The sequence below is a fragment of the Euprymna scolopes genome, chromosome 7 (genome assembly GCF_053919585.1).
Source record: "Euprymna scolopes isolate OS-2025 chromosome 7, ASM5391958v1, whole genome shotgun sequence".
Taxonomy (NCBI): Eukaryota; Metazoa; Mollusca; class Cephalopoda; order Sepiida; family Sepiolidae; genus Euprymna; species Euprymna scolopes.
Genome location: NC_136488.1, coordinates 142,798,133 through 142,814,132, shown reverse-complemented (window position 1 = coordinate 142,814,132; position 16,000 = coordinate 142,798,133). Strand labels below are relative to the sequence as shown.

General features: G+C 37.0%; 1 protein-coding gene across 7 annotated transcripts in view; it reads left to right on the top strand.

The window, feature by feature from the left end:
- LOC145280013 (uncharacterized) overlaps nucleotides 1-16,000 on the top strand; it is a 183,187-nt gene that overhangs the window by 16,944 nt on the left and 150,243 nt on the right. The window lies entirely within an intron of this gene.

Sequence of the window (16,000 nt, the reverse complement as noted above, 5' to 3'; positions counted from 1 at the left end):
TGACTAAGAGAAGCAAATTATAGGCAAGGATAAGGAGATAAAGATTAAAGTTACATAAGAACTTTATCACATTATCATTCCAATAAGGTTTAAGACGATTGCAACAAGTAAAAGGGAGATAAGCGTTGGGAACCTCTTTAGGCCATGGCATTTCAAAACTAAATGCTTCTCATCAGAAGAGGAAAAAAAAACTCAGTATTATACCAAAATATGGGCTAAATAGATAACACCGATTTTAGATACATTTTAAATTAGAAATGGAAAATTTAGGGGGGGGGATACGATTAAAGGGGAAGGAGGGGAGAGCATTAGAAAATTTTTAAAGGCAATATATACATATATATATATTATATAAGAAGGAAAATTACAAATTTGTAAATTAGAATTTACAACATTTATTATTCGACACAAGGAACACAAGTTGAATCTTAAAATGTTCTTATTCCATAGAGTTTCAAAGAATGGCTCTTATCTTTAGAGAAAAAATAGTTAGGAAAATATTTATTGGCTTGCTATAATTTTGTTGGTTAGCACATAAATTGAAAACTTCTAAATGTGAGAGAAGTCGCATTTTTTTTTTTTCAATAATGTAGAAATATATAAGTGTAAAGGATATTCCACATGAAGTCCAGGTCAGATGAAGAAAAATTGAAAAAGTGGTAAAATCCAAAGAAAATATATGGGTTGGTTAGAGGTTGAGATGTAAGCAAAGATCAACATATATAGTCCAAGTGGTTGGAAGTTTTCAGCAAACTTGAGAGAAAATTAAATTCTTGGCTGATGGAAGAGTTCGAGCTGTGGCTTTTCTCACAATTTGTTGGCCAATAATAATGTTTTCTTGTAAAATTTTTTTTCCCTTGTAAACTGTTTTAAGGCGCAATACGCCCTTTGGGGTTTCTCTCAAGTTTACCAACGGACTTTCAATCGATTGATTGCTTGATCTAGTTTCGGACTGTGCGAGCCTTTTCTAGTCTTGCACAAAAACACGTGTTCACATCTCAAGCCATTTTTCTTGCCATACACATACGCGCACACGTACACACACGTAGATATATTCATGTTCACGTACATACACTCACATTCATGTGCATACACACACATGCTAACGTACACACATGTACGCACACATATGTGCACACGTACGCACACATGGGCAACGTCACTTCCCCTTTAAAGGAAATCCACACATGCACAAAAGACCACCGGAAACAACTATAAAAGCAAGAGGCATAAGCTGCTTCACTCTTTTCAATTCGGCTTCCAAGTTGAGCGGTCAACGGACCATTCGCCCCTCCTGGGGCGTGCGTGCCCGCGCGCCTCATGTCACCTGCTACTATGAGTGGGGGCAAGAAGCAACAGACAGTACGTACACTTTACACGCTTTCTATCTCCATGGCTTGGATTGACTTTCTCTCTCTCTCTCTCTCTCTCTCTCTGCAACAATAGACTTTCCTTCTCACCAGCTAACAGTGAGAGACACACCCCAAACTGGATTGACTTTCTCACACAATCTCTCTCTCTCTCTCTCTCTCTCTCTCTCTCTCTCTCTCTCTCTCTCTCTCTCTCTCTACAACAATAGACTTTCTTTCTCACCAGTTAACAGTGAGAGACGCACATCAAACTAAACACATGCCGTACCCTTTTCTTTCATTTGTTTTTTCACAAAATAGATTCTAGTTCGTTTAATTCAATTTAACGCGTTGTTCGTTTCTTCCTCAAAACAATTCATTTTTCCTATTTTGTACGACTGGAGGATATATATAATATATCCACCAGTCCCACAACAGGACATGCCTCCCCGCAGTGACTTAGTTTGCAATACATTGTAGTCTACATTGCACTGTAGAGAACCTACTGTTGATTTTATGAAATCATTTTTATACAATGGCTTGAATTAAAGTTTAAAAGGCAAAAGTCAAGTATCATGGTTTAGTTGTGCTCTAAACAGACACATGCATTTCAAACGCGCCCCTGCCTTGTCAAAGAACCAACTGCTGATTTTATATACCTGCCTTTCTGCTTGTGCGGTAATAAAACTTCTGAAATGCACTTGTGATGTTAGGCTGAATAAGAGTGTTGACTTTGGTCAAAATCGGACTGTTCCTTATCGTATTTGATAGTTATCGGAGTTATTTCGATCGAAAACCTATCTAAGAACACGCCCAGATACATAAAATACATTTGTGTGAAATTTCAAAAAATTGGCCCAGCCATTTTGGAGTCAATAGGGAACTAACTCACACAGACATAGTGCCTATTATATAAGAGATAGAAACAGAGATGGGGATCAGAATTGCTGGAAGAAAATGTATATATATTGATTTTTTCATGTGCATATCATAGCAACATTCACTCTGTGACTGTCCTACATCACGGGTGCTCCAGCTGTTTTTATTGTTGTACAAATAAAACTTCTGCAGAGAGCCCATGAAAATTGTGCCTCAGGGTTGTCTGGTCTGTGTGAAGTCCTCCTCCTTATGTAACATAGCCGTTACATTGCAAATGGACTAACAAATAAAACAAATAAGTAAATAAAAATCCGGGTCGGCATTTTTTTCTTCCTCAACAAAAGTTTTGTATTACCGTTATAATTGTTCCGACACCACTTAAAAATCTCTCGCCATCCTTTATCTCACCCGATGTACACTTTTCCTCTCTGACCCCATGCCGGTCACAGCCCGCTATTAGTCACTAACACTTCTTGCATTTTTTCTCCTTTTTTTTCTTCTTGCGTACACTTCTTAATTTCCATATATGAGAGGCATGCAATAAGTAATACCCCTGACCCACTTCCAGTTGTAGGATCTAGCTGAAATTTTGCATGTGCAATGATTTATATCTCTACGGGTTATGTGGCAAATTATAGCTCTGAACTAATTGTGGTTTCTGTTTTACAGGTGTCTGAACTGAGTCAGGTGTGAAATGGAGCCTGTTGAATGTCGAGCAGTGATCCGGTTTTTGTATTTGAAAGGATGCACACCACAGGAGACTTTTGATGAAATGAAAGAAACTTACGGTGATAATGCCCCATCATATGACCTTGTAAAATGCTGGTATCATGAATTCAAACATGGACGGAAGTCTGTGGAAACAGCTCCCAAACCTAGTCGCCCCCCTTCTGCCATTGATGAGGCATCTGTCCGTCAAGTTGAGGCTGCCATTTTGGAAGATCATTGCATTACTATTCACCAAATAGCCCAAGATGTCAAGATTAGTACAGGGTCTGTGGAAACTATCATTCATGACCATTTGCATATGCATAAGGTGTCTGCCAGATGGATTCCCAGGTTGCTCACACTATTCCAGAAGCGAGAACGTGTCGAGTGCTCGAGGATGAATTTGGAGATGTGCCAAGAAGATGAGTCAAAGTTTTTCAAAAGATAGATTACACAGGATGAAACCTGGGTCCATCACTATGATCCAGAGACCAAAGCCCAGTCAATGCAGTGGAAGCACTTGGACTCACCACCTCCAAAGAAGGCAAGGGTGCAGCCCTCCACTGGCAAGGTCATGCTCACAGTCTTCTGGGACCAGGACGGAGTAGTGATGACAGATTTCCTGGCAAAGTGTACCACAATTACAGGAGCCTATTATGCTTCACTTTTGAAGAAACTAAAGGAAGCTATCAAAATCAAGAGGCTAGGCAAGATCAGCAAAGGTACCCTCCTCCTGCAGGACAACGCTCCGATCCACAACTCGCATGTTGCCAGATCAGAAGCACGGGCGTGTGGTTATGAAATCTTCCCCCATCTTCCCTACTCTCCTGACCTTGCGCACTCTGACTTTCACCTCTTCCCAGCCATGAAGTTGTTTTTGAAAGGAAAGCGTTTCTCAGATGATGCAGTCTCAATTTCTGAAGTCATGTCGTGGTTAGAGGACCAACCTGGGGTGTTCTACAAAAACAGTCTCCAGAGCTGCATCAAATGATGGGAGAAATGCATAACTCTGGGTGGTTCCTATGTAGAGAAAGACTAATAACAGTGCCAAGTTTCGTTGCTCTACTGCTATGGGAAGTGGGTCAAGGGCATTACTTATTGCACGCCCCTTGTACAGTTTTTCAACTGCTGCTGCTAATCACTTTACATCGTTCGCTGCTGCTGATATTTTACACTGCACTCATACACACTCTGTTACATACCTTCCCTTCCAAAAACCATTCTTTACAATTAAACCTGCCTGATGTAATAAAATAAAACAATAAAAGAAAACTAAAAATTTAACACAATAAAACATGAGCAATTAATATTCTCCTCTTTTTTTTATTAGTTGTTGTTTCACGATGTTTCGACCAACTATTCCTCTGGCCTTCATCAGGTGGTAACCGTGATGGATAGGAATTTTGAATCTCCTAACTGCATTCTCAGCAATCACTGCCATCCGTAGTTGTTGTTGTCTCACCACGTTTTGGATCAAGTAAGCCTCTGGCCGGCTTTGGGTAGGATTGAAATCGCTGTCTTCAGACAATTTTCATCTGGATCCGTAGTGATTCAACATCTCTATCAACTGTGCCATGAACCCTAAATTCCAATTAAAATAATATGTATGAATAATTAAATCCAAATAAAAATGTCTTAGTCCGTTCGATATTTCCATTTTATATTTTTCCTGTCCTTATTCATTCTTTCTCAACAAAAGTTTTTATTACCGTTATAATTGTTCCGACACCACTTAAAAGTTTCTCGCCATCGTCTATCTCGCCCAGCGTACATTTTTCCTCTCTGACCCTTGCCGGCCACAGCCAACCATTAGTTACCTTCACTTTATATGCCCATTTCCTTTGATGTTTACTTTTTCCCCGAGCATGCGTTGTATTTTTTCTCCTTTTTTCCTGTTTCTCACCTACAATTCCTAATTTGCATATGCAGTTTTTCGACTGCTGCTGCTGCTAATCTCTTCACATGCTGCCCATTCTTCAATGCTGCCGATATTTTCCATCACGCTCATACACGCTCCATTACACTTGGTCACAGCTATTTATTAGACCTGCAATATTACAGGTTAACCCCCTAATACGAATACAACAAGGTCCAGTGGTTGCTTACAAAGCCGAGGAAGGTTTGGCCAAACGCACACACAGGACTGGTGATTGCACATGTGCGTAAACAATCTTGTGATCTGCACTTCGTAGATTTGTGGTTCTGAGTCTGACATGTTTGTGTCTGCTACAGATATAGAAATGACAAGAAGATAATGGATCCTGATGATTACTCATCCTGGATTTGGATCTGGAGTCTATTGGCTGCGTTGCGGTCCTAACTCTGTTCCGTTTTCCTGCTTTCCAACTGACTGCAATATGGTGGTCTTGAAGTCCAACATGAACAAGTTCTTGATGAGACGTCCTCCTAAGTAATCCAATTTACCAAATTTCCACTATTAACGACTACTACAACATTTTCCCATTGATTACTGTGCACTCGTTAGCCCTTATCCTCGAGTGGCCTTCAGGCCTTGATAAGTGGTGACTCCTTTGTAAAAAATAAAAATAAAATAAAAAATAAAAAAAGACCTTCAAAATGCCATGTACTAAAGTGGTTCCTTTTTCTTCTTTTTTTTTTTTTTACTTATCCTTTTTATTCTGATGATATAACGTTGTAACTTTTATTCCTCATCTTTTATTCAATATATTTAATTGTTCCTCTTAACAGTGTTGAGCTTTTTCTATCTCAATGGGTTTTACTTTGTTAAAGATATATTCTTTGATCACCTAATTGTTATATATATATATATATATATATATATATATATATATAGCTGCTATAATCCTTATTTATTTAGAATTCAATAAAGCTTCCCCCAGCATTCTATAATTCCTCAATCTTTTTCGTCCCTAATGAACCTTACACTAGACGCCGCATCTTCCCCATGCTACCTAGCATCTTCTCTACTCTTCTGATGAGAAGCATTAGGCTTCGAAATGCCCTGGCATAAAGAGTCCCTTCTATCCCCTAAATTTTGCCTGTATTCAATTATTCAATAAATGATCCATTCTATATCTACCAATATATAGTTTTGTGTCTTCATTTCATACTCTTGTTGTCCTATATATATATATATATATATATATATATATATATATATATATATATATATATATATATATATATATTAGTGATGGGACGATTACAATATTTTTCTCGATTCTGATATAATTACCGATTCCGATTCTTTATGAATCTCTAAATATTTAACCATAAAATGGTTATTTTATCCCAGTTACCGTAAAAACACACGTTAAATGTGCCTATATTTTCTCAAACATAAAAACACACTTGTGAGGGGATGATCTATAGATTTTAGTTTTACTGGAAATTTAAAATCAATAAATATTTATTATTTTATTATTACTACAAACAGTGGAAGATGTTTCTTAAACCAAAATCAAATAAAAAAAAATAATTAAAGGAATCGATTTTGGCATCAGAAAATAGGCTAAAATTTTTTCGATTTTGATACCGATTCCGATACTTCATAAAGCTCCGATTTTTTCAATTCCCAATTCCGATTCCGATTAATCGTCCCAACATTAATATATGTATTCCAAAAATAATGTCTCCTTGTTTTCATTCCGCCCAAATGGATCAGAGGAGATTTCAAATTGCATTGTTATAATGACTGAACTCATGCATTCATGCACTGGAAGTTTCATCTCTCTGTTGCATATAAAATTGATGGTGTGAAACTCTAAGAAAGCAACACCCTGATATGGACATGTACCAGAAACAAAGAAGCTTTATTGAATTCCTAGCAAAAGTGCATTGAGAATGCTGATGACTATGTAGAAAAATAAATTCTGGGGCAAGAAAAGTCGCTTGTTTTAAAAAAGGAAGCTTTACTTTAGGAACAACCTTCATATGACAAAAGGTGCTCCGGACGTCCATGCACAGCCATCGTTCATTGCTGGAAAAACTGCATTGAGAATGGTGTTGACTATGTAGAAAAATAAATTCTGGGGCAAAAAAAGGCGCTTTCTTTAATAGTACCACTCCCATCTTCATAGTTTTTCAACTTTTTTAGTTAAAAAATAGGAGGCTTTACTTTCGGAACGACCCTTGTATATATGGATACTAATACTCAATAAACTGTCTAAACCCGGAGTGTCTAATACATATTTTTGCTATTTGACATGTCAGCTTCTATTTTAGGTTATTTAATGCCAAACAAAACTTATTAGAAATAAGTAATTGTATACGATTCATTGAACACACGTTGCCCAAGCACAATCATGTTGACACACTGATTCTCGTTAGATTATCAAAATTAATCAACATTGAAGGTCTGGCCAGTAACAGTTGGATGGCCATTTGAGAATACCAGGCGCTGTATATAGGAGAATGACAAACTTCCTTGCAAAATCAATAAAAACAAACCTTATTAAAAAATCATATCCACTAACCGTCGGATTTACATAGCTTAAACACTGCGTTAATCTACCAATCATGTGCTACTGCACTGAATTGATTTGCATTTTTACCAATAGCTTCGAAGGGGGGGGGGATGTTAGTTCATACCTTTTCCCTTGCTATTAGCATGTAAATGATCTCAACAGATCCGATAAGATTTCAACTTACCATAGGCGATTCTGTTGTCTGGAACTGTATCTATTTGGCCAATTAACCCCTCTCCCATACGCACTACTCCACTGGACGGAACAAAGACTTATGAATCATAGTTGCATGTAAACAGACAGATAGATAGATAGATGCATGGATGGATGGATGGATGGATAAATATATAGATAGATGGATATATATATATATATATATATAGAGAGAGAGAGAGAGAGAGAGATGAATGGAAATAGATAGATGGAAATAGATAGATAGATAGATAGATAGATAGATAGATAGATGAATGGAAATAGATAGACAGATAGATAGATGGAAATAGATAGATAGATAGATGAATGGAAATAGATAGACAGATAGATAGATGGAAATAGATAGATAGATAGATGAATGGAAATAGATAGATAGATATTAAGTAAATAATGCATTGAGTTAAACCTCCTTAGTCCATTCATAGATGGAGAGGTCATTTGTTAGGAAGATGCAGTTCCAATTCTAATGATGATCAAGTTTGTTTTGTTTTTGTTGTTGTTTGTCTTTGGTGTGCCATTTACAGAGTAAACTTTGTTGGGGGTTAAATGACGATAAATCCTAAATCGCCATCACGCGGTGCCAGCTTCCTTCTCTATAAATACATCTGTCTTTTCGGGGTCCGGTTCAGCAAAGCCAATGTGAGTCAGCGACGGGGAGGAGCGGGTAAAGAGAAGAGGATGTGGCACCTGACAAGAAGATGCTGATGGCATATTATGGGATGGGATGACTAAGTGTTGCCGCCACTGATTCAAAATCAATAAAGAGAAAAAGCAGTTGTGGTTCTTTTAGCATCGTCATCGTTTTATTGGCAAACGCATCGCCATTTCTTACGTCATTTCTCTTACATCAGCAACATTATTCCATTTATTAATGGTGAGCATTATTATTGCAATGTAAGAATTCACTGGCGGTGTGTGCATGTGCGTGCGCGTGTATATATATATGTGTGTGTGTGTGTGTGTGTGTGTGTGTGTGTGTATGAGAAAAGTCTATATTCCAAATTTCATGATGTTGACCATCTTACAATTTATTCCTTTAATTCAGTTGACACTTACAATTCTTGACAGTATCTGTTTCATAGTGTAAAATAAAAAATTGTAACTGTCAACGGAATTAAAGGAATAAATTGTAAGATGGGCAGCATCATGAAATTTGGAATATAGAGTTTTGTAATTTATTTATTATCTGCTCTGTAATTACATTGAGCTTCTTAAATTAAGGATTTATGTATATATAAAAAGTGAAATATAATTGAAAAAATGATATTTCCACAGAAATATATATATATATATATATAGTCATCCACATACAGTACTGTTTTGCTGTTTCACAGCTCATCAGTGTGGCTAGACAAGCAACTACCTCAAGCCAGAATCGAAACCCGACCACCCAAATGACAGTCGAAGCTTCTAACTGTTGCACTATTCGGCTGCTGCTATGCGGCAGTGAATTAACAATGTTTTGATAATGTCCTAATACCTAAGCTCAATTTGTTTACACAAAGAGCATCGCTTAATACGCTTATGGGTAGTTTGTATATCACTTTTCAATATGCTCAACCCAAGATAGGGAGCATTATAGTCATCCACATACAGTACTGTTACATCTGTGTGTATGTGCGTGTGTGCATGTGTATATATATATATACACACAGACACGCACATGAAAAGGTGAAAAGGGAACAAACCAAAATCATATGTTCATCAACGTTTCGTCTTTATTTCAAGACTTCCTCAGGATAATTGATTTGAATAAAAAATACATATATTGTATATATATTACATATATATTCATTATCTATAGAGATTATAATATACATCTCCTTCTAAATTTTACATGTTTTATTTTTTTTTATATAAATAGTTTCCTTATCTTTATTTAAGAACTGGACTCCTTCAGTGGAAGACAAACTTTATCAAGTTGCATAAGGAGGACTTGTGATCTTGACTGACCATCTGTCTGAAACCTTAGCATGTCCAGTGTTACGACTATGTAAATTTGTCTATATTAATAAAAATATATCCTGCTTTTTTTTCATTGAGTACTCTTAATAACCTCGTTAAATTCACGAGTTTTTTCTTTTGAATACCTATAACTTGGTATATATATATATATATATATATATATATATATATATATATATATATATACACAGGGTGAGCAAAAAAAACGGGCCCCGTGTACACTTTATTAATTAGAGTTGGGGCCCGTTTTGTTCATATTTAGCTTTTAATCGAAATATTCTAGTGTTCACGACAATTTAAAAAAATAACTTAAAATTGGGAAGGCCAAAAGAAAGACCACACAATGGAAAAACAACCCAAATATGACAACCATACATTTTACTTATGAAAGTTTGTATATGTTTGAATATCAAACCTCATTCAATTGTTATTCCTTCAGCTCGTACAATTACGACCCGTTAACTTTAGAAAAGGCATTTGAATTCAGAAACAAGAATCACCGCCTTGATTACAATTATTATTTATTTATTAACTCTACTGCCTTGTGGATGCCTTGGGAAAGGCAAACATTTAGGAGGTAAACCCTTACAAAAAATTCGGTTTGGAGTCCCGATGGACAGATGGTGAAGCACTGCAACACTTTTCTGGCAACTCCTGCAGCTGTGCTGACTCTGACCATATGATTTTGTAGAATAGAGTGGTTTAATAACAATTACTTACACATCGATATTGACATTTACTGAACCTCTTTTAAACTATATAAGAATCCCCTAATTGCTTTACTAGTAAATCACTTCCAGCAGTGTCCAGCAACGAAGACTCCTGGACTCTATATTATCATTTTTAGTTGGAGTTATTAATTTCTAACATCCAATAAAATAAAACCCAATATTGTCTCTGATGTTTATACATGTTCATCACAAACGTACATCCCCACATCGATTTATTATTTATGTACCACCAGTTTAAACACGGCAAGGCACAAATACTGACTGCCACCGCTGCAGTCCATCATTCGAGCAAACTGATTTCTATCATCATTCAGGTGATTTGAACCTGTCAATGAAAAATATCCGAAATATTTCTTGATGTATTATTTAAGGGCGTAAACCCTGATAAAAATCCGGTTTGGAGTCCTGATAGACAGATGGTGAAGCACTGCAACACCTTTGTGGCAACTCCTACAGCTGCGCTGACTTCCACCATATTTCTTTTCTTGCCTTTCCATCGAACTTTGTCTGCAACGCCAAGAGGGGGACCCTGTTAACTGGGCAAACCCAGGTCTCCTTATCACCCACTCAGGCCTGCATCTGGAGAGACAATTCTAGCTTTAAACTGTACAGACACAACAGATGCTGAAGTGCACCAGACTAGATGCAGAATGCCACTGTCTTGTTAGACAGAAAGTTACCCTCAATTATTGAAATAAGCAATGAAAACAGATTTAGGTATAATTTTCAGCTGAGAATTTATTTTTAGCAAATATATTTTATTTAGATAAATATTTAAAAAGATATTTAAAGATAAAATGACGATTTTTTAAAAAATATCGGTATATATCGGCTAAGGGAGTAAAAATCCGGTTTGGAGTCTCGATAGGCTAATGGTGAGGCACTGAAATCACTTTTCCGGCAACTCCTGCAGCTGCGCTTACTCTGACCGTATTGGCTTGCCTTTACGTCAAACGTTGTCTTCAAGTCCAATGTAAACAAGTTCTCGATGAGCCGTTTCCCTTAAGTAATCCAATTTACCAAATTTACACTTTTAACGATTACTATGATATTGTCCTTTTGACCAATGTACACTCTTTTAACCCTTATCCTCGAATGGCTTCTGGGCCTTGATAAGTGGCGATTCCTTTGTAAAAAAAAAAAATAATAAATAATAAAACGTTGAAAGAGAGAACCTGGTAATTGGGCAAACCTAGATATTCTTAGCAATCGCCCAAGCCTGCATCTAGAGAGCTAATTTCAGCTTCGAACTGTATAAACACAAAAGATGCTCAAATGTCAAACCTGAATTAATTGTTAAGTCCCTCAGCTTCTACAATTATGATCCGTTGACCTTAGAAAAGGCATTCAGCAACAGTAGTGATGAGATGCCCAAGGCATCAATCAGAACAGCCAGAGCTTAAAAACCTATGTTTGCAGAGAGGTTCAATTCGGTACCTTGCTTCCTGAATATGTCGGGGCAGGAGAAAGTTAGTGGTGCCATCAAGCGTTTGCAGTGGTTATCAGAACTATGCAACCAACCAAGGGCGACAACTTTCTATATGGTTATTAATAACTGGAAATTGCTAGCAGATTGTGTGTGTGTGTGTGTGTGTGTGTGTGTGTGTGTGTGTGTGTGTGTGTGTGTGTGTGTGTGTGAGAGAGCTTCTGCTGATATCAGAATTTTGCAAATCTGTTTTCGACACATTCATTCATTTCTTATGAATCAGATGATTCTGTTGTTGGCATTAATTTCCCTCCGATATCTTTCTAGTTAGAATTCCTAAGTGAAAGTGATTTTTTGTGAAACGAACTGGATTTGAACATAACACCTCCAGGTTGTCAGTTCATGTTGTTAACCACTTAGCCACTGTCATCTCCTCCTACTTAGTCATGGCTTGCAAATAAAGAAAAATTTACCTGTGTAGATGAAATAAAGAGTTCAATTCAAAATTCCATATGGATCCCAAGTTTAACACAAAGATTCCTGAGCTTGACAAGCCGCACCTAAAGATGGTCGGAGATTATATCGACTAAAAAATAACATGGAAGATGAGAATAGTAATCCAAAAATTATTCTAATGATGCAAATAAAAATATTTTTAACAATTTTTTAAAACAAAATGTTTGCAAATTTTCTGAATTTCTAAATTCTTCGAACCATTACCTCGAAAACCTAAATTTACAACTTCTGCAATCTAACATCCCAAACAATAGCTATTTTGTTTGCTAGTGTCAACTTCCAACTCTGACAATTTCTTGTTCCTTTTTTTTTTTTTTTTTTTTTTTTTTTTTTTTTGCTGTCACACAGTGACAATGTGTAACCCTGACAATGTGACACGGTTCCTGTCCAGAGTCCATGCTTACATCCTACTTCGACTTAAACGTGTCTAAATATAAACATCTAAGGATTTCCTGTGTTTTCATTTAGTTTTTGGCTGGGGTGTAGGAGGAAGATGAGGAATAGGGGGAGGGGGGGACACATTTCTGTTAAAAATTGGAGTTAAAATTACAAGTTTATTAAACAAGATCGCATAAAAATTTGTACGGGTTGAAATAGCTTCCAGCATTAATCTAATTTATCTAATTAAATTTATCATTTGAATTTTATATATATATTAATGGATCACCGCACACCAAGGCCAAAACCAATTCAAAGATTTTTAGTTGGATGATGGAACGGTAGTAATATAAAAAGGATTGGAAACTATGATTAATTTACAGGATGACTCGACCAATATTAAATTGAGAAGAAAGTTCCTGCGGAATTTTTAATTTGGATTTCAAATGATGTATTTTCAAATAAGTTTACGTTATAATACCTTTACTTTATATATTATTTTAAAGAGCGTTTTTCGTTCTATCTAATCGTTTAAATTACAATCGTTTTAAAACAATTATGTCTCCTTTTCATTGAATACAAGACGGAAAAAAAACAAATTTGCACAATTTTCTTATTTCAATTCAAGCTAGGTTGAAAAGCTATTGAAACAGCTCATGATATCAACGAAGCGTTTGTGTCCAGGAACCACTACTGAACACACAGTACAATGGTAGTTTAAGAAATTTCGTGGTGACACCGAGAGTCTTGAAGATGATGAGCGTAGTGGTCAGCCATCGGATGTTGATAATGATCAATTAAGAGATTTAGTTAAAGCCAATTCACGTACAACTGTTCAAGAACTTGTTTCTGAATTAGAGGTAACGTATACGACAACTTCCAACTACTTGAGAGAGATTGGAAAGACAGAAAACTTTATAAATGGATGCCTTCACGTATTGAACGACAACAAAAAAAAATTATGAAGTGTCATCTTCCTTTCTTTTTTGCAACAAGAACGACCCGTTTCTCGACCAGGTTGTGACTTGCGATGAAAAGTTGGTTCTTTACGACAACCAGCGATGCTCAGCTCAATGGCTAGATGCTGACGAAACTCCACGGCATTGCCCGCAGCCAGAGTTGCACCAAAAGAAGGTCATGCTGACTGTTTGGTGGCCTGCGACCGGTTTCGTCCATTACCTTTTTTGAATGCAGGTGAAACCAGTATGGCAGAGAAGTACTGTCAACAAATGCATCAGAAACTTCGATAACAACACCCAGCATTAGTCAACAGAAAAGGCCCAATTCTCCTACACAACAATGCCCGATTGCACTTTGCTAAACCGACCCTGCAGAAATTGAACGGATTGAGCTATGAAACTGTCTCTTCTGCCATACTCTTCAGACCTCTCACCTACCGACTACCACTTTTTCAAGCACCTCGACAACTTTCTGGGTGAGAAACGCTTCAAAAACTGAAGCGATATCAAAAACGCCTTCAGCAACTTCATCGCCACGAGAACGCAAGACTTTTACGTTACTTGCATAAATGAACTTGTTTTGCATTGGCAAAAAGTGTGTTGATTCTAATAATGCTTGTTTTGATTGATCAGTAAATTTTTGTTTGAGCCGAGATATGTTCATGTGAATTTAAAAGTTTAAAACCAGAAGAACTTTCTTGTCAACCTGATATTTGTTGACACTGGACTTGAAAACGACCATATTGTATTCTTTAGGGAAACATTCCCATGGTAATGTATTCCACAGGTGTGGGAAATTCTTGGAAAGAAACTCTGTTCATGTTCCATTTAATTATTGGTACACAGAAGTTAGAAGAAAGAGTTCTTGAAGTTACCATTTGTAGATTCATGGGGCAGTTTGAAAATTTTGCTTGCTGATATTTAAAGATGGAATTGTAAACTTTAATATATTGGATAGAATACGGTGTGAGCAGTCTAGATCCCAAATAAATGCACCAAGACCCATGGTGGCTTGCTGGTGTGTGTTTGTGGAACTGAAATAATATGTAATAGATAAGAAGTGCCTTCAATAAGTTTCCAGACTTTTTCGTATGGCCAATTTTATTGAGAGTACACACATGAAACTCTAGTCTCCTTTCGAAGTAATCTCCTCCGGCTGCAATGCACTTGTTGTATTGCTCCAAGAACTTTTGAAAAGCTTCATGGAAGTCCTCTTGTGTGAACATGCCAATGACCTTCGTCGCAGCCTCTTTCATCTCCTCAATTGTCTCATAACGACAGCCTCTAAAGCTTAGGTGTTATATCCCGTTTTGACGGTATATAATAACATGACAAAATACGCCGAGTGGAATGCATAACAAAAGGTTTATTCGTACTTCGAAATAATACACAATACAAAATGGCTGCTCGCCTTGAAGTTGATATACGCGTAAATGAAGGTAAAGGAAAAAGGTAACTTAATGTGTGTGAGCGGAACGCTCGTCCTGGGAGCTTGGTTAATCCTGACTACACTTGGAGAGTGTAAGACGCAAGACGGTCGGACTAGTGCGTACCACTTAACTGACTCCAAGACAATACAAGACGCTCTTTTATACACCGTTTCGTATCCGGTGCTATCCGTAATTATGTCCCTTATAACATTAGGAAATAACCAAAAGTCACAGGGGGCAAGGTTTGGACTCTATGGAGGGTGAGGAACTGTCTTGATGCCCTTTCTTGGTCAAACGGTCTGTGACAAGGATGGAGCAACCTTGGGACAAACTTTGCACAAATCTTCAGCATCTTCAGTTCCTCACAAATAATTGTGTGTACAGTTCCCACACTGACATCAAACTGTGCACTCATTGTCTCTATAAACACACGATAGTCCTTATCCGTGAATTATTTTATTTGGCCAATCAACTCTGGTGTTCTGACTTTCTTACTCCTCCCACATCTCTCATCATCCTTCACAGACTCCCTGCTTTCCTTGAATCTCTTATTCCACTCGAAAACTGATTCATGCAAGATGGTCCAAAAGCAGTCTGCAGTATTCTATACGTTTTGGTGCCATTTTTTTTTTTTTTTCAAGTTTAAAAGAAAATTTTATTGCATATCGTTCTTCTAAAGTGTCCTCATGTCCAGATTGCATTTTTGAAATTTACCAGCTGTGACGATCAGGTTTTAGTAGGGTGTATTCCAATTCCTGCTGTAGCTATTCATTTGAACCTGAAATCATAAAAATTCGCCAGTCATCTCATAAGATGTATAGCAATAACATTTTCAAAAGTCTACAAATTTATACATGCAACTGAGGACCGCTTGTGAATTTCATACTCCCATAGAACTTCCTCCTTGGGAGGAAGCCGGTTAAACCCACATTAGGGTTAGGGCTGCAGTTTAATATATGAAGAAAAGTGTGGGGAATTCATAGGGATGACTTAATATG